The 20,765-nt window shown below is 41.7% G+C and overlaps 1 protein-coding gene across 9 annotated transcripts in view; it reads right to left on the reverse strand.

The window, feature by feature from the left end:
* TCF20 (transcription factor 20) overlaps positions 1 to 20,765 on the reverse strand; it is a 187,843-nt gene that overhangs the window by 114,104 nt on the left and 52,974 nt on the right. For 3 of the 9 annotated variants that reach the window (XM_081209463.1, XM_081209459.1, XM_081209466.1), the window contains exons 3-4: positions 5,919 to 6,051; positions 4,532 to 4,602 (exon numbers count right to left, since the gene is read on the reverse strand). The exons of 2 other annotated variants lie outside the window; for them this stretch is intronic. The gene's annotated coding sequence lies outside the window, so the exon portion shown is untranslated. Of the gene's footprint in view, positions 1 to 4,531; positions 4,603 to 5,918; positions 6,052 to 19,012; positions 19,132 to 19,420; positions 19,442 to 20,765 lie in introns of those variants that run through there. 4 more of the 9 variants (XM_081209468.1, XM_081209467.1, XM_081209469.1 and 1 more) reach the window with 4 other exon arrangements.

The raw sequence follows: 20,765 nt of genomic DNA on the forward strand, positions 1-20,765 counted from the left end.
AACCGCAAGGCCTCCACACCAGTTAGCAGTTCAATATATAATTTACTCAATTTTTTCCACCTAACTAACTGAGGCTCATATACAGCAACTACACACGCACACAAACCTATCCTTTATATATGTAATTGTTTGATAAGAACAATTCAATAGTAAATCTAGTCCTTTGAAGAAATATTAGGAACAGAACCTCAAAGAAAGGGGCACTAAAATTTAGGGTGTGCGATGCATAAAATCTCACCATTTTAAGAAACGAGAGAGGCAGTACTAGGTACTAAACAGAAATTCCAACATAGATCATAGGAGCAGACAGAAACATAAAACATGGCATTTCAGAATCCCCTCTCGCCACGGTGTTAATAGGAGATTGTGTGCACTACATTCATTTAAGCACCACCACCCCAAAAAAGGAACCCTGGGAACCCTCAAAGAACTACAATTCCCAGGACCCTTAACAAGCTACCGTAGTTTCCAGTATTATTAGGAGGGTGCTTTAAGAAAGCCCTAGTAGAAGTGAAGTCCACATAACCCTGTAGCTACTGCATATATTGTCACAATGTTAAATTAACTGGAGTTCATTATTTTAAAAGTTGTACAGAGGTGGAGATGGCTGGCCAAAAAATGGTATTATGTGGCAGTCTCCTGCTCAAAGCAAGTGCTTCATCTTGTTATGTGGTACAGATTGCCTTGCTGCAACCAGCAAGCTTAATACCCATGGTCAAATGGTGAAGAGGAAACTAGGGTAGGGGAATGAACTATTTTGCTGATACAGTTTATCCACCCCTTTGTAGTTTTTTGTCATGACATATGAGAGTCTTTCACAGCAGCCTGATAGGCAGAAACTCTTATCCCATCATTGCCTCACCAATCTGAGGAAACCTGCATCAGTTGACTATGCAATTTTAAGTACACCTAAGACAATAAACGGCGTTTCTGTGCGCTGCTCTGGTTCGCCAGAAGCAGCTTAGTCATGCCGGCCACATGACCCGGAAGCTGTACGCCGGCTCCCTCGGCCAATAAAGCGAGATGAGTGCCGCAACCCCAGATGCAGTCACGACTGGACCTAATGGTCAGGGGTCCTTTAAGAAAATGAAATCCCAAAGTGGTTTTTTTGTTTGTTTGTTTGCTTTTAGGAGTTGTGCAGAGGTGAAAATTCACAAGATGCGATTCTCCCCACCACAGTACTACAATGATAAAAGAAGTTGCATGGTGAATTTTCTTCCTTCAATGTAACAGTTAAAGACACAGGAGCTTCTCAAAATCTGGACCTAACAGCCCAAGTTTATTGGTCTTGCTTAGAGATGGAGGAGAAATTTGATTTTGTTAAAGGTGAACCTACCTAATTTGCACTTTCCAAAGCAGTATGCAAACCAAAACATAGCTATCCTTCAAAAGCTGCACATATTTGCAGTGTAATTCATATGCTAGGGTAAATGGGCACAAAGAGGCATGTATTTGTGAAATTTGCATGTTGGGTGAAAGATTCCTGTATTGCAGAGGGTTGGACTAGATGACCTTTGTGGTCTCTTCCAGCTCTACCAAGTCTGTGATTCTGTGATGTTGGGGGAAAGTGCATGCAAAAGGTGTATATTGGGAGAAATTTGCAGTAAAATGCTAGTGAATTATCATGAGGACTTCAAAAAATCACAAACATATGGGGAAATGTGGAGAATTGAGGACTGGAAAAATGAAAAACTGAGAGAAATCAAAATTGTCAGATATGCCCATTCCTAGTCTTATTCAGTATGCTGTTATTTACCAGAATGTGTTTCAATCCTTTAAAAAGCCAGCCACTAGGTCTGCTTACGAGAGCTTTCATCACCATGAATCCAGGAAGATGTCTCTGTGCTGTATAAAGTATTCATGCTCTATACTTTTCATGCCTTGTTGCTAACTCTCCCAGTTTTCAAAGGACAGCATTGCTACTCTGCTTTCTTCAACCCTATCTCAGGGAGGCATGTTATGACACATGAGATTCTCAAAGATATCTCACAGAGCTTTCATGAATGCAAAAAGAAGGGTAAAATTTGAGCAATTGGGCTGCAGTTCTACATATATACAGGGTTATGTATATGTTTCAAGTACAGGACTGCTGCTTTAACATTAAAACAAAGCACTGAAAGAATACAAGGCCCCTGAAATGTCATCTTCAAGCAGAGGAAGGTAGCAAATATGATTGTTTGCGGCTGAAATCTTTCCTAAATTTCAGGGTGTTTTTTTACCTTAGAAAAAAGAATGCTTATTATCGTTTAAGTGTGGGAGACTGTGCACAAACCAAGTGAAGTGTGGCAAATATCTGTATAGTACAGAGATGAAGTGGTGACAGGCATTTTAATTAACATTTTTCAGATGCTTTATCTGTATTCAGATAACAATAACCTGAGCTAAAATTCAATTATTGCTAAAACTAAGCATGTGTGTACATGTGCATGTGTTCATGCATGCAAGCGCATGCACACCACGGTTGAGAAAGGAACCTTTATAAGCCCACCTGAAGAACTCTGCTTTGAGGTTGATTTTTTAATGAAATCCTTCCAAATAAAGAGACACAAGGAGCAAAAGGGTGTTTGCCTCCTCTGCATAAGCATAATTAAACACCTTCTGGAATTTCTCAAGGGTTGTACCTAAACATGATTGAATACAGGCATTGGCAGAGGCTAAGGGGTGTATGCAGCATGCAGAGCCCAAGATCTATGAAGCCATACTGGCCCATCTCTGAAAATTCAGAAGTGGTTGATAGTCTTTTCTCTAGAAACCCTTGCCTATGGTGATGTGTTCTGTGGTGCAGCAACAAAACAGCTAGCACATTTGTAAAGCTAAGAAGGGTCTGGGATGGTTTCAATTTGGATGGGGACCACGTGTTGATATTCCAGTATTGCAGGGGGTTGGAACAGATGACACAACTCTGCAATGCTATGAATCTACGTAAAACAATCTAATAAGATGTGCAACCTAATCTTATGCATATTTACTGTGAAGTTTAATGGGATTTATTTGAGAGCAAATGTGCATAGGACTGCAGCCTGAGACCACAATACTCTGCAGGTTTGCTTGAAAACAAAACCTAATGGAAACTGGGATTTACTTCCAAATAAACATGTATAAGATTAGGCTGTGTCAGATATTTTAACATGAGCTTTAATACTTAATAATTCCCTTGGTGCGCCATTATCCTTATGGGGTTATAATTGTGTGAACCATCCCAAGGTCCCCAACATACATGAAAGCCATAATAATGAAATAAACTTGGACATGTTTATTGGTAGATAGTTAATTCCATTTTCTCCCCTTTTAGGCTCGCTTCTTCATGCTAGCCTGCTAAGAGGAATACTCTCTGGGGAGAAGAAAAAGGGAGGGAATATAAAAAACAGAAAAAAATATTTTCTCCCATCACTACTCCTACAATGCTGACAAAATAGGGAGGAAGCCATATTGCACCACCCTCTTCCAGATATTATTGGGTTCCAAGCGTTCTACTCAGTAGCTGGCTAGTACATCATTTGGTTAAGTTTGTAGCCCAGAAATGGGAAAACTGTGTCCCTCCAGATGATGTTGGACTACAATTCCCATCATCTATGACCATTGGCTAAGTGAGCTGGAGATGACAGAAGCTGGACTCCAAAAACATCTGGAAGGCCACATGCTTCCCATTCCTATTCTAACTTTTCATTTTCAACCGTCTTTCTAGCCCTTGTGAATTTTTTTTTAAAAGAAACACAGAACATGCAACAGCAAGTGTATGAGTTGAGGTTGAAATACAATACTGAGGATGGCACTAGATCCAACAACTAGCAATTTAGTTAGAATTATGAAGAGTGTTGTGGGAGCAGGCTTAAATCTGAGTTACACTTAGCAGGGATGGGGAATCTGTGGCCTTCTAGATGTTGCAGGACCACAGTTCCTGCCATCCCCGACCTTGCTGCTTAGAACTAATGTGAGTTGGAATCTAAGACCATCTAGGAGGCCACAAGTTTCCCATATCTGCTGTAGAGCCTGTTCTGAATGTTACAGTTCATCTTTGGGACATTTCTTAAGGGAACAAAGATTATACTTGAGCAAGTGCCAAATTCTTCCTTCTTCTTCCTCCTTATGTAACGACAATCTTTTCCCAAGTACTGTATCTGAAATTGGAACAGAACTTCTAAGTCAGCAGGTGTGGCTTCCTGGCAGACATGAACACCAGAATTGCTCTGTTACTGCAACTAAAAGCAAGTGAAGGAAGACATGCTTCAGGCATAAGGGAGTGTAAAGATGTTCCACACCTCTTGTCTTACAATAGGAGCAGGTCTTCTTTGAACTTACATTAACTATATATCATACAAAACTAGGCTCTTTTTCTTCTTGTCCCTTTCTTTTTCTTTTGCATCTAGTTAATCTTCCTTTCACTCCATCCCTCTTTTCCTGCCTGGGATGGTATGAAATGGAAGCTAGATACACAAAAATCACACCTTCTAAAATACAGCGGGGGGGGGGGGGAGCAGTTAGATGTTACACAAAGGAGGTATGCTAATTTAACGCATTATTCATAATTTACATAGCTTTTGAAGACCCTGGAAAGGCAACACTGGCGCTGTCCTCTGTTGGTAATATCATTCAAAGGTCAACCTAGGCACAAGTACAAGAAAAAGTAGCTAGTTATGCAGGAAAATTATACTTACTTTTAAACACAAAGAGATTAAGTTATTTTTAGTTTGTGACTGCATACTTCAGAAAGAATTAGTATTGAGTAAAATAAAACTTGAAATTACTTTTTACTTATTCACTTATTCTTTAATCAAATAAAAATCTTAGCATTTTGTTTGTAGCTGCAATAGCTGCTTTCAGATTAAGATTCTAACAGATCCTCCCTCCCTCCCTCTTCTTTACAGACAAGGCATAACACTCCTTTGGATGTGTTACTACTGCTTCTCTCCAGAGTATATTAAAGTTCATGTTCTGTAAGAGACAGAATTTGCAGCACAAATGGGCTTTTTGGTAAATGCTATACTGTACTTTTGTGTCAAATTAATGCCAGATTTGTTTCTGTTTGTGTACACACCAAGGGGCATTGCAGGGGGTTAGACTAGATGACCCTTTGGTCCCTTCCAACTCTATGATTCTATAAGGGAAGGGGGATGCATTTACCCTAAGCAAAGGTGTGCACATGTAGGCTGGAGAGGAGTCTTAAGGATTCCAGTTGGTGTGAAGCTGATTTGAGAAATAACATCAAACAGGTGTAATTTATAATGAAGTACAGGATACATAAGCATTTTGGATAGTGTCATGTGAACATGGATGAAAAACCCAAGACTGGAAATGCAGTGAGTGCACAGTAAAGGGAAGCATAAACACAGCCTTACTTTAGGTCTGGTTCACAAATGCACAATAATGGACAAGCGAAGTATCATTGCTTTATCACTAATCACTTTCCTCTCACTCAATGAATGGCAATAGAATATGTGAATTGACTCCTTTCAAAGTTTCACATCTGAGGTGATAGGGAAGCTCCGCCTACAAGGTTTGTGTGAATGAGCCATCAGAGAAAGAACAGCATAGAATTTCCGTATCATCCCATATGACCTCAAATAGAAAACTTCTAACTGAGTCAGTTAGATAACTGTTGCCAGTCATCAAACCCAGAATAATCAAGTAATAAAAAAGTAATTGATGTGCATGTATGAACTGGCTGATGTCAGGGCTGACTGACATTTTACACAGCGGAGTTTGCTGCTAATCCATAAGGAGGCATGCAGGAAACTCATCTGCCTCTTGAAGTGTGTATCTGCCCACAAAAGGACAGGTACTATGAAAGAGCTGCTAATGAAATAGTGTTGACAGACATAACATGACACTGCATTGCACACACCAATCCCTCCCCACTGCCAAATGTTGCAGATGCAATCATATCACATCTGCAATAATGATTTATGGGGGGCACAAACCTTCATGTCTTAGGTTATAACTCTGGAACTAATTGATGATTGCTAATACCACATTCCTCTTGTGGTCCAGTTATACAGGATTTCTTCTAAGGTACTGTCCTGTCAATTCCTCCTTATCATCTGCCAACAGCCCCTGTAAGAAACATGATATTGAAATGGACAGCTGGACAGGCCACAAAATAGACCCCCATCCAGAACAGCATGCAGTGTAAAAATATTAGGGGTGATGAGAGAGGAAAGAGAATGCCAGCAGTACCATGTCGTGTTATTTTATAATTTTTGCAGCAATTCAGGATCTTGCACTGGTAAAGTCTTGAAGTAAGGGGCTAGCGCTAAGTAAGAATCTAGTCAGCACAAGGATTCACACTTGCCCAGTGTGACTTCTGCCCCTCCTCCCTCATGCACTCCCTAAATTTATTCTGCAGGTTCCCCCGCCCTCCAAATCAGATTTGGGGAGGCAAATAAAAAATGAATGCTGTGCTCTTTCCCCACCCCATCCTCCTAATGGGCTACCCAGAGCCAAGCCATGGTTGGGCTTAAAGTTTTGTCCAAACTCAGCTTTGTGGTTTAATAAGGAAACCACAAGTCAGGTTCAGACCTAAGCCAGTCCATGGCTTGGCTTTGGGTAGCAGGAGGACAGGGCAGGAGGGCGGGGATGCAAAGCAGCCACAATCTTTGCTATTGTTCAGCTTCCTGCTGTGTGCAAACTGGGCCTCTATATAACCCAGGAAGGACAATCAACCTGTGAGAAAACAACTTTGGAAGGATCTGATCCACACACACATACTCCTGGCTGAAGCCCCAACATGATATGGAGGCTGCAATGCTCAGTGTTCCTGCACAATAAACGACTGACAATCAAGAAATGTGTGACAACTACCATCCTAAACTCACTCACATGAGAGTAAATCTCATTTACTGAAACTAAGTAAACATGTATAGGTTTATGCTGCATAATTCTGCCCCTTTTCAAAAGCACTGAACTGTAATATCACCATCACCTTAGCATTTGATTGTGGCTTACAGTCCTACTTATTAATCCTCACAGCAAACATGCAAGATGGATTTCAGTTTTTCAGGTAACCAGGGTTTGTTTGTTCAAGTACATCTTTTTCAAGGCCACTCTGTAAGATCGCGGCTGAGCTGGAATCTGAAGTGGCATCTACCAAGTTCAACATTCGACCATCATCAACTAGGAAGCTGTGATGTCATCTCGGGCCAAATGATAAGCCACCTCTATATCTCTGCTTCAGGATCTCTGGGTCACCTTTTATTGCGGCTTACTGGTGTGAATATGAGCAAATTCTATCCCATTACAGAGAGCAGGGAATTGGTAGAAGTGAACCCTCCCACACCGAAGACCTTATCATCCCTTCTGGATATGACACAGAAGAATTTTCAAAAGAGCTATATTGTGCATTTCCCTTTTTATTTTATTTTTTTTTAAGTGAGATGAATGAATAATTATTTCTGTTTTGCCTATGGAGGTCTCTGACTTGCCATGTCTTGGTTGTACAACCAAAGAAAAAATGACATTTAACTGATCAATCAAAGTGAGAGGACATCATGGGTGATAGAAATTTGCCAACATTCAAACTTCAGAGATCTACTAATTCCCATTATACTTCAGTGTTGAGTGGCACTCATTGGACCACTGCCTTTTTATCAATATCCACAAAAACCAAGAAGATAATAGCATCACAATCTAGTTTTGATGTATTCATATATGAAACTATTTATTTTGCTCATGACATGACTCTCAGGAGACAAGCAAATCTCCGGAAAACTGGGAGTCTCCTGAAAGTATTGCAATGGCTGGAAACAACAACTAATCAGCATGGCGGTAATGTTAGAAATTTCAGAGACAAAAGTCTAGGTTTTAAAATAAGTACTTCTACCTTCAATAGGCTTATACGGTACCTTCCAATAAAGATCGGAAGATTAAATCATAAAGGTTATGGTTTTTAAATATCTAGTTGTGGGAACAGAAAGCCTACTATCCAAATTTACATAGTAAACTATTGGCTGTGTGATTTCTGTTCATCTACATGTTCCAAAGTTCCCCAAACTATTCAGAATTCTGTGTCCGAACACACACACTACATTCCACTACACCAGTGTGGTGTAGTGGTTAAGAGCGGTGGACTCATAATCTGGTGAACAGGGTTCGCGTCTCTGCTCCTCCACATGCAGCTGCTGGGTGACCTTGGGCCAGTCACACTTCTCTGAAGTCTCTCAGCCTCACTCACCTCCCAGAATGTTTGTTGTGGGAGAGGAAGGGAAAGGAGATTGCTAGCCGCTTTGAGACTCCTTAGGGTAGTGATAAAGCAGGATATCAAATCCAAACTCTTCTTCTTCTCTTCTACATATATATGAGAATAGTGCTGTGCAATTATTTCACTCGTTTTCCTGTTCAAAACCTTCCAACAGTTTGTAGTAAAACAGCATTTGACTTAAATAACTTTCTTCCAGATAGAAGATGGTGTATGTGCGCATGCGCGCGCGCACACACACACCGTTCCAGCACAGCACTAGATCACCCAAATATTGCTGCTCCCAGATGGCTGGATTGCCTCCAAGCCCCAAGGGCATTACTGACTGCTAAGGCCTCCAGCAGCTGTCCTCTTATAGCATAGTAATGACTCTCATATTATCAAACAGTATTTTTTATTAGCATAAATTCCCCACCAGTTACTGAGCAACTGAATTCCTCGTGGCTTTGATATACAGGAATATTTCATCCAGTCCCAGAATCTGCAAAAGCATTAGCCACCCAACAAATCTTCACCTTACACAAAGAACTAAGAAGCAACAACACGCCATGATTGCCCCCTCTGTATGATTAATGAATCTATTCATTAATTCAGTATTTATTTTTATTTACCTGTTTGTTTAGAGAATTTTTAAATCCCCACTTTTCCACTCTGAACAACATGCTCAAGGTGGCTCATAGCAAATTAAAAATACTTACTTAAAAAAACAACAACCTCAAAACAATAAAGAAGTTATAATCAACAAAAACATACACCAAAGGAAGCAAAAAGGCCATATTAAATCAAGTGGTAGGGAATCCGTAGTCCTCCAGATATTGCTTGAATCCAACTCTCATCAGCCCCGGTTACCTTCCCCAATAATCCAACAACATATGGAGAGTCACAGGTTCCCCACCACTGCACTAAAGGGAAGCCAAAGGCTAACAAAACTTAAAAGTTCTTCAGTCAACAACTCAAGACCAAATGAGCAAGGCTAAGCAGACCACTAGGGAGAGGAGTTCTACATCCTTGGCACCACTTCTGAGCACACTCTTTTCCACAAACATGAAATGGGGGACTAAATGATCCTCAGCGTTCCTTCCAACTTTGTGATTCTGTGTACAAAAGAGAGAGGAAGTTGCACAAAATAGCTTATCCCAATAAGGGATCGAAGGATTGCATGAGATGAGAGAGTCCTTTAAGTATACAGGTCCCAACTTGTTTAGGGTTTTAAAGGTGAATTGTGCCTCGATTCAACACTTTGAATTAGGATGGTCAGTTGTGCAGTGTCAAAAAGGAGGGTTTGCATCATCAGATAAAGAGGACAAAATAAAACAGCAATTTGCACATGATTTATATTTATAGACACAAGAAATAATTACCAAAATTTAAATAAAAATATATGTAATATAATTTACCACAGTGGGGAAGTGACTAGAGTTGCTGCAAACTGCCAGGTAGAAATGTTCTTTCTTGTGCTCAGGTCCGGTTTGCAGGTTTCCCACAGGCATTGGTTGGCCATGGTGAGAACAGGCCGCTGGATGAGATGGACCACTGGCCTGATCCAGCTGGCTCTTCTTGTGTTCTTAAGGCATCAGGTGACTTGGTGCATCTGCTCCACCTGCTGACCAGGTGCTGCTAACTGTGGATGGGCAGCTTCAAGGTTCCTGCTCTCCTTTTTCATGCTTCCTTACCTTTAAATCAGACTCAAACAGGAAAGCCCTCCAACAGAATACACCTTCAAAGAGAGGACTGCCTTCTGACGGTCCTTCAGAACAGACTGACAGCCAATGAAGTCAATATAAAAATGGAGTAACATCCTTGGAAAAAAATATAGCTCCAGTCAGCACTTTCGCAGCTGAATTTCATAGCAGCTGAAGTTGCCAAAATCTCTTCAAAGGAAGTTCCATATGGAGTACATTACACTAATCTGATCTTCATGTAACCAAGGCATATGAGGTAAGGCCAGTGTCAGCTACAGAGTGAGCCTTCTCAGTGGCCATGTCCTGTTTATGGAATCTCCTCCCTCCCCAAGGAGGTCAATCTGCCAGCATCACTGTTATCCTTTTGATGACAGTCAAAATCATTTCTATTCTCCCAGCTTTCCTAAGTTTATATAGTTTTAGCTTCTGCTGTGGTTTTCATTTTTTATTGTATCTTCTTCTTTTCTTCTGTTGTATTTGTATTTAAATCACCCTGGAAACATGACTGAATAGCAGCATATGTGCTTTAAAAATAAGTGTGTGCCTAACTATACCCAGGTCTGCTTCCTCCAGAAATCTGCACAGTCAGTATACCAGCCTAAGCTCCTGGCCACTGCTTCAGCCTAGGGAACTGGAAGTAAAGCTTGGTGCAGAAGCACAAGCAAGCTGCAAACTTCTTCTTTGTAAAATTGAGGGTTTTGAAAAAGTTGGACAAAGATCAACAAACCAGGAGAACAATTTTAACGAGCAAGATGTAAGGGGGCAGGTCGCAGCAGTAGTGCATAAAAGAAAACAATTAAGACAATAGTCTATGGCAGTGTGGCTAACCTTCGGTCTTCCAGATGTTGTTGGGCCACAACTCACACCACCTCCAATCGCTATAGTCCAACAACATCTGGAGGGTTACAGGTTAGCTTCTCTGGTCATCTTTCCCCAATGCAAATCTGATTTTTCAAGGCAGAGAACAACCCCATGCACAACAACATGGATTTTTGTGTGTGGGAGGAATCAGCTATGGAAGGCACCAAGAACAAAGACAGCTGCACAGACTGATAGCGTTCCTGCTTGATTTTTTTGTTTAGCAATGGGGGAGGGGGATTCATGCTCAATAAACATTACTTGCAAAAACATTCGTGCTGCAGCTAGCTGGAACAGACTGAGCAATGCTACCAATCTGTGCAGCTTTCTTTGTTCCCGGTTTGCAAATCCATCCAAAACAGGCTATATTACTACCACTGAGTTGCCAGCTCTACTGTCCAAGAGTACTTATACATTGTTTGGATTAAGCTTCCATTTGTTTTGCAGTCCCTTAATGATCTCAGAATGCCACAGTCTCTCTACAATGACATGGAAAGAGAAGTGTGTGTATCTGAAGAAGTGTGCATGCACACGAAAGCTTATACCAAGAACTAACTTAGTTGGTCTTTAAGGTGCTACAGGAAGGAATTTTTTTATTATGGAAAGAGAAGTAAGTCGAGTCATTCCTGGGCAATCCCTCCCAGAGACTTCATGGGGGGACAGACAACTGCATGGAGAGACTGTATCCCAGAGACTGCATGGAGGACAAGAGTCCCTCATGACACTGTAAGCCAATGGTCAAGATAGTAAGCAGAAGTCCCCCAGCACCAGCTACTGACAGCTACCCTCTGGAAGGATCAGAGACACAATAAAATGATGCCCACAGCCAAGTGGTCCAGAAGCATAGTACAATAGATGGTTATGCAAGCTGCTGAGAGGTCCATCAAAACCTACAGGGATATAACTACCTCTGTCCAGTTCCTGAAATCAATTAACTACTAGGGTGCTACCAGGCCATCTCAGTCTCCAATCCGGGCAATAACTTGGATTAAGATGGATTTAGAAAATCTAGCATCTGGAAAAACTTAACATGGGTTAGAACCACATCTTTAAGGACCGTGCCCCAACAGTGAATACTGGAAATGGGCTAGAACTTACCCAATTTGGTAGATTCCAATAAGGTTTTCTCAGCAGTTTAACTATTGCGCCACCTGTCCGAGAGACATTTGTCATCCTCAAGCCAGCCCACATCTGGCTGCCTAAATCAATGGACAAGATGGAAGCACACAGCTTGCCAGCTTCATCCTCCAAGAATTATGTCCACTTTTAAGGCTGTACAACTGAATGGTATCTCTAACAAGCTGGCAAGCAGTTACCAGATGTCTAAACAAACAGTCCTGCTTTTTGTTGTTTTTGATAATGGGCAACAAAATTATCTTCTCCTTGTCCTCTACCTATGATTGCACCATTCTAAGGAATTCTTTATAAATGCTTCTTATTTTTACTTCTTTAGAACCCAAATGCTCCAAAATGTGAAAATCCAGTGTGAAATTACTTACATAGGCTTTTAAAAAACTAGCAAACACCAACACGGATACCCCTCTGTTCAACAATTCCACATTCTTTTATGAGCCTTTTATTTTTCTTTTCTTTTGAAAAACATGTCCTTTGGAGGTGGCTGGATCCTTAACTCTTTTACTTGAAGGCTGCATAGCACCCCTGACATTTTTGGGGGTGTTCGTTTTCATTTTTCAAATCAAAACAAGCTACACTCCTACAGCAAAGCTACCTCCCTGCCGTTGCACAGAACTCAATGCCGCTAGTGGAAGTACCGATATATCACTAATGCAAAGGTGTGGGAGGGTGGGGAGGTTGTCATAAAGGACAGCTCTATGACTTGCATCTAATCCTGGTTTCTGACCCTGTAAAAGCAGAAGAAGATGACAGCAATATTTTGAAGGGAAGTTCCATCCACAGTTGACAAGAAAGGAACTGTGATGTGTGGTACTGTAAGGAGATCATTCGGGATTGACAGCAATGTTCTGCACATTTCAGAGATGGAGTCTCTCTCTCATGCTGCCAAGCTGACAGTTTTGCCTGCCTGCAATTCCCTTTCCCGGATAAGAAAAAAAGAATGAGACTATTTCTCAATTTCTCTTCATTTCTTTGCTCCTGGGCATTGGAAATCAGAACAAAATGAAAGACGTATTATGAGGGGGCTGGAAGAAATAAACGTCTAGAGAATTATTGCGGTGGGGGGAAGAAAGGAGGGGATGGGAGAAAGAACAGGATGATGCAGAGGCTTTAAAAACAATATGCAAATAAGGCACAGCAAAATCATTTGTTATTGACAAAAGCCCAAAAGACTGAGCCAAAGGGAGTAAAAACTGTTCCCTCCCATACTGGGTGAAAAGAATACATGGATTGGAGATAAAGAAAGTAGGGAGGAGGCTCCCCACCTTTCTGATTCCCACCCACCCTCAGAGCCCACATTTCCACATGCCCCTGACTTAATCCATCATTCGCAGCCCAATCCTATGCATATATACTCAGAAATAAGTCCCCTTGAGTCAAATAGGCCTTAACCCTAAGTAAGTTTGTATAGGATTGCAACCTTAGGCTGGGACTTGCTTCTGAATAAACATGAACCAAATTGCAGCATTAGAGATGCACTGAAGAGAATGAGAGTAGTACAACTGCGCGGTAGCAAAATATTAATTCCTATCGACAACCATTAGTATGCGGTTGAAACATAGGCAACTCTGAAAACAAGCCCCCAAGAACATATTATTATCATTATTATTATTATTATTTATTATTATTAAAAGGGTAAGCTGACTTAGACTATCAGCAATAGTGGCTGTTCATAGCTTTTCCAAACTATAACTACTTTTCTGCTCGACCCAGGATTATCAACAAGGCTGGCCCTATGATAAACAGTGCCTGGAGCAAGGGGCACAATTAAAGCCCCCTTCCATGCTGTGAGTCGTATTGCCAAGTTGTGTGGCTTGTGCTGGATTCTCCTACTGCTCCCAGGCTTTCCCAGCAATGGCCATGAAAAGAATCCAGAGCTATGTCTCACTAATTTTGCCCTAGCTCACTGCAGACGGTACAGTCAACAAACACTGAGGGCTCATTCACGCTGGTTCCACCTCCCCCCCCCCCAAGAAAGCCTGCTGTTTACAGCTGAATCAGAACCAACACCACTCTTTCTTTTTGCAGATTGATGTTTGTTCTGATTCAGTTGTAAATAGCCGTGGGATAAACGAAAAACTGCTCAAACCCAATATTAGAATGCACAGAACAAACAGAAAACTCTCAGACCCATGCATGTGACAAGCGCAGTGTGGATGAGTCCTCAGTCCCTGAACGCTGTCTGGTGCACTAAGGGTGAGTGCCCATCTTGGTTATCAAATTGTTCTCACAAAATACACCTTCCTGAGGTAGCCAAAATTCTTACAAAGTCTTCTGGCAGATTTCTTTGAGCCATGTGCCTACCAGTCATCAAAATGCACATTATCCCTACCAACATAAATTCCTTCTTCAACAAGCAGTCATTGGAGAAAAAGTAATTTGGATTGGGCTCATGGTATGGAGGGGTGGGGAGGGATTTCTCTTTGCCCCTGCACTGATTATCCTCTGGGGCTAATAGCAGTGCTCCACAGGGGCTGATCTGGATTGGGTTCACACAGTGTGAACAGAAAAAGTTAAGACTTCCTCCTCCGTGTTCCCAATCCCAATCACCACACACACGTGTATTTTTTTTAAGAGACTAAAAATATTTGGGGATTGTAATATGGAACTCAAATGTAACAGCGAATCACTTAATCAGAAGATATTTTGTTTATCATCTAAGTAATGACAGGATTCCTCCAACTGTTCACAACAGGTAATCAAAAATCTCTCTGCTGGGGGAAGGGGGTTTAATGAAATGACACAGCTTCTTTATTCCATTGCACAAGTTATAGTTGTGAAGATTTTCCCACGTTTCTTTAAAATCTTGAAACTATTTTTTCTTGCTCTTCTCTCAGTGGCCCTTAAAAGTACATGTTAAACCCGGCATCCCCAAACTTGGCCCTCCAGCTGTTTTGGGACTACAACTCCCATCATCCCTAGCTAACAGGACCAGTGGTCAGGGATGATGGGAGCTGTAGTCCAACATCATCTGGAGGGACACAGTTTTCCCATCCCTGGGATAAAAACTTAACCAAATGATGTACTAGCCAGCTACTGAGTAGAAAGCTTGGAACCCAAGTAATATCTGGAAGATGGTGGTGCAATATGGCCTCCTCCCTATTATGTCATCATTGCTGGAGGGCAAATTTGGGGATGCCTGTGTTAGACTTAAACTGGCCCACTGACCAGCAATAAGTCCGATATGTGTCTCTCTGTCACAGCAGCTGTAGCTGGCACAGCAAAAATATAGTACTCTCTCTCCCAAACCACCTTCCACTGACTGGCCCAAGTAGAAATTTTACAGTTACTCTTCCCAACCGTGTGTGTGTGTGTGTGTGTGTGTGTCTGTGTGCAACTCAGGAAAACACTTTGTACATCTATTAAATCTTTTACCACAATATATTTGTTAGACTTTAAGATGCCACAAAACTCCTTGTTGTTTTTGCTGCAGCAAACTAACAACAACAACAACAACAATAACACAGCAACCCAAATAGTAAACAGCCTTTCTGTCTCTGGTATACAAAGTCACATTTTTTGACAGAAGGTGAAGGTTCTCTTCTGGTAATTTGCTTGAACCAGCCATTTAAAGTTTTTGTCTCTCTTTCTGTGCCCTAACTTCTCAACAAGAAGGCGGGGTGGGAATATGTACAACTCAAATCGTCATCATCAACTGTCTTAACAACAATCTCAAGTCAAGTGTGCCAATGCATCTTTGATAATATTTCTTTCTACATACCACAGGTCTCTCAACTTCCAGCTAATACACCTATTTCTTCTTTTAAGCTGTTTGTTTTATCTAACCTTCTCCCACACATAGTCAGGCACGGGTTAATTAATTTATTCTACAGTGGTACCTCGGGTTAAGTACTTAATTCCGTTCTTAACCTGAAACTGTTCTTAATCTGAAGTACTGCTTTAACTAATGGGGCCTCCTGTTGCCACTGCACCGCCGGAGCACGATTTCTGTTCTCATCCTGAAGCAAAGTTCTTAACCCGAGGTAATATTTCTGGGTTAGCGGAGTCTGTAACCTGAAGCGTATGTAACCTGAAGCGTATGTAACCCAAGGTACCACTGTATTTAGCAACATTTATATACCACTCAATTGTAAATAGAACTTCTAAGTCGTTTACAAAAAATAAACAAGAAAATTGTCAACAAACCATAAGTGTACAATGGAAACCTATAAATGTCTACTCATAAGTAAGTCCCAATGAGTTCAATGAGGCATACTCCCAAGTAAGACAGAAGAGAACTGCAGTCTTGATTTTAATAAGACTTTTATGTGTAAAATTCTAAAAGAAAGATATTGCCGCCTGTTGCTGAGTAAAACTACCACAATAGAAACCACCAGAATTTTCCCCCACTTTAATGTTTTAAAAAGAAGAATATATTAATATGTTAGAATTAGGATATGAGCAGTAAGAGCAATGGAAGCTGGTGAAATAAAGGGCAGTTGAGCAGGTAGGTTTGCCTTAGCTCTTTAGATAAGTGATGCCTATTATTGAGGAACCAGACACTCCAGTTGACCAAGTATTTTGAGGACATCTGTCTGTATGATTTCTCAGTTGTCTTTAGGTAGACAATTGAGTTTTGTGCTGGATCCTGGGCACTGATCAGCCCAGCAAACCACTCTAAAAGGAAGCCAGTTGCAGAGTTTCCAAAACTTCTCACAGCAAAGAAATGAAGCAGAACACTTGGCATTTCCAAGGTTCTTCTTTATATGGGGACAAATTACAGTGGTACTTCAGGTTACATACGCTTCAGATTACAGACTCCGCTAACCCAGAAATAGTGCTTCAGGTTAAGAATTTTGCTTCAGGATGAGAACAGAAATCGTGCTCCAGCAGCGCAGCGGCAGCAGGAGGCCCCATTAGCTAAAGTGGTGCTTCAGGTTAAGAACAGTTTCAGGTTAAGTACCGGCCTTTGGAACGAATTAAGTACTTAACCTGAGGTACCACTGTATTTAGAATCCCAGGGCCATTTAGGAGATAATGTTGTACTGTACTCATGTGTAAAAACTCAGTTACTTCAAAATGGATGTCACAAGCATCTATCTTGTACTTGGGACTAGGAACAGAAATAAAATTATCTCATTAGTGGTGGTCCTGAGGATTAATCAAGAAGAAAAAGGAGAAAAAAATGGTAACCCTACTTGTACCCTGCAAATGCACAACTCAAAACATATTGTTAGACTACATAGCAACAGCAGGATTGTCAACTTATTTTTACTGCTCTGCTCATGTGAGTTTAAGAGCAACCTGCTGTGCAAAAAATAAACTTGCTTTAATCTATAGCTTCATGGCATCCTGGCAAATTGATGAACTTCATTTTCAGCATCCACACACTGAAAAGTAAAGCTTTGTTACAAATGAAAATATGCCAAATATTTTGAGTCTTCCCCCCTTGTAAAGGGACTCTGAATAAACTGATAGATGCTGTAACCTGTGCTTTAAGGAGTAAATCCCCTTGACCACAGTGGGACTTACTTAGATGGATGCCAGCTGATAAACACAGAAGCTCAGGCTGGATGTTTTTTGCACCACTGGCAAAGCTTCACCTGTTTACTTTTTGTATATCAGACTGCTGTTAAATGTATAGGAGAAAATGGGAGGGGAATCGATATACCCGTATTTTTCGCTCTATAAGACGCACCAGACCGCAAGACGCACCTAGTTTTGGGAGGAAGAAAACGAGAAAAAAAATATTCTGAATCTCAGAAGCCAGAACAGCAAGAGGGTTCGCTGTGCAGTGAAAGCAGCAATCCATCTCCTGTTCTGGATTCTGGGATAGCTGCGCAGCCTGCATTCGCTCCATAAGACGCACACACATTTCCCCTTACTTTTTAGGAGGGGAAAAGTGAGTCTTATAGAGCAAAAAATACGGTATCTACCATTGGCTTCACTTTTATTGTGACCCCTGGCTCCACCTACCATTCACTGCCTCTCCCTCCACCCCACCAAGTCCAATGGTCAACAGTATTAATAGTGGCTTACCTCGTAAGTTTGCTGTAATGATTCTAAATGTATGTGAGGCAGTATGAGCATATAATATTATAGATTATACAGGATTCACTAGGTATTATTTTCACGATACAGACAAATTGCATTTGTCTTGGAAAGTAATTTATTGAATTGAACTGACCAAAGGCCATGGCAGTTACAAATATAAAACAGGAACAACAATCCATATTAACTGACAATACCAAATTACGAACAAAGCAAATTATAATCTAAACCACAGTTATTTTGATCTTCACCTTTCTGAGGTAGAATAATGGTGCAATTTCTGTGATCCAATAACCCTGTAGGAGAGATCATGGATTCTAAGCACCCTAGAAATGTAAGATGCTGATTACTGAGAGGAAATTAGTGAAATGAAAGATCTTGTGAAAATAATGATCCACCTTGTCACTATCTGCAGAACACACATGAGAATAGCAGACAAGTCTAGGTACACACATACACATGTATTTCTGGCATAATTTCTAGTTAGAATCTCTCTTCCATTCACAAACATAAACCTCTGACCCAGGATCTGGGAAAAATAAAAGACAAACCCTGGAAGTTGTTTAACCATTCTATGCTCATTTTGACTTCAATTATCCACAGAGAAACAGGACTGAAAAGAAGAAAAAGAACAGGAATGGAAGCACTGTCAGATCAGCTGTCTGGAAGGGAATCACTCAGGCCTCATTCCACAGGGAAAAGGCAGGCATTCAAAGCTAGAGCTACAATTTTCCTGGCTGACTAGATGCTCATTTCAGCCAAGGAAGGAACAGCACCTGTTCCAAGTGCCTGGTTTCAGAGAGTGCCAGGCGGTTGTGAAAAGACAGGGAATAGCCTGAACTCTGCCCAAATTCCTGCATTGTGTTAGCAATGTGGAATCTAATCTTTTCTTGGAATCCACCTATCTGTGGACCTTTTAGTCTCAGGAAAGGCTGCCAAAGCCAGGTCCCTGTGTATCCAGCCTTTGTTTATATCTTAACCAGTTCTCTGTCCCATTGCTAAAAAGCAGCGGCACATTTGCCACACACTCACAAATCCCCTTCCGGACAAACGGTGAGCCTGTAAGGGACCAAAAGGGGGAAGGGACTACAAACTTCCCTGTCTGTGATTCCCTAGAGATCAAGAGTTCAGACAGGCAGTGAGAGTGTCATCATACCTGTATTTATGAATAAAGAACTCCAAGAGCCAGAGCTGTCATATCTGCATCCTTCCTCTGCATGTAGAAACAGGGGAGGAGGAAAGGGGAGGGGGAGGAGCGACTAGCTTTAACTGGATTGTACCGGCAGCAGCTCCATCACAATTCAATCTGTCAAGGACTGTACCAAGAAATGTGTTTCTTCAAGATTTAGACAAAAGAGAAAGGGGGGGGGGAGAGAGAGAAACGCTTCCCAACCCAGAAATTGCAATCGCTCCCATACTGAGCAACCTGGGCTAAAGGCAAAACTTGCATGCAAGTGAAAACAGGCCCCTGCATGCACAAAAGACTCGGGCCTGAGGGAGACACGAGATTTCGTAGGAAGGGGTTAAGTATGCGAAGAGCATGGAAGGGCTGGGGTGAAATTACCTGGATGAAAGCGCCAAGGGGGGAAAAAGAAAAGGAGAATTATTCCTTTCTGGTTACCCTGAAAACCCATATAATGAAGGTGCTGCGAGTGTAATTACTCTGGCTTGTTTGGCATGGCAGGGCATCGCGCTGCCACGGGGCCAATTTCCTCTCTTCTTCTCCCAATTAGCATGCCAAGTAGTCCAAACAGCTCACTGGGCACTGATTGGAGAAGTGGACTAGCAGCCAAATACCCCTTCGTCCAATCAGAAGGCAGCAAGCGCTCTGCTTCAACGCTTCGGCTCCTTCCTTCATTTTATGTCCTTCCGCCGCTATCATTCTCTCCTCTCCTCAGGAGACTCTAAAGGGAGTGATAAAAACCGCGAATCTTCCCTTCCCTTCCCCAGCTGGTCTCATTCACAGCTCCTGGCAGCCCCGGTTTCCTCAAGGGACCCACTAATGAAGACGGCCAACGTTAATCTCTCTTCCCCCTTTCCCCTGATGGGTCGATTTATACTTCCACAGAGAGTCCTGGCTCCCAGCCAGAGGGCTCAGCACATTCTTCTTATTCAGAGAGAGAGAGAGAGAGAGAGATGGGGAAAGACGTGTTCTCTCTCTCTCTCTCTCTCTCTCTCTCACACACACACACACACACACACTTCCAAATGCACATTGAGACAGTAGATTTCGGAAAACGCCTAAAGGGGACATTACAAAGCCAGAGAGGTGTTGAGTAACACCTTTACATTTCTAAACAGCCCCTTTTATCCCCAAAGAGCTTTGCAGAGATCTGGGGGGCTACAAGGAGACAGCGGCTCTCCGCCTGCCACCCGCATTACACATACAAAGCTGGGAGGGCTGGAGATTATCAAGGGCTGGAATAAAAAACGGGAAATTCAGACAGGGAGAGAGAAGTACTCTTCCAAACTGGAACCCAGCCAAGACAAAGGGCTTCAGTGCATTGTAGTCTCAAGCTGCATGCTCAAGATCACCTGTTAATCCTGACGAGGTTCCCTTCGGGGGACTTTCCCCATCCTTTGCACATAAAATGAGGAGTGGCAGAGGACAGGCGCTTTTCACGTTTCCAATTCGTGGGCTTAATGCTGATACAGTATGTGATTCTTGAGAAAAGAGCCAAGGGTTTCTAATTATTCTAGATTGACTACTCTGAAGTAAAAGAGTTCACTCCCCCCCCCTCTTTCATTTTGACAGGTTGGAAATAATGCAGGGGAGCTTCAAAGAGTCCAGAAGACAAATGTTTCAAGGCTCAAAGATCTAGTATGTGTAACCTACAGAAAGAAGATTAACACATTTATAACCTTAATAAACAGCAACGTGGGTTTAAGGATCACTGAAATCACCACGA

Source organism: Podarcis bocagei (assembly GCF_964188305.1).
Source record: "Podarcis bocagei genome assembly, chromosome: 10".
Lineage (NCBI taxonomy): Eukaryota > Metazoa > Chordata > Lepidosauria > Squamata > Lacertidae > Podarcis > Podarcis bocagei.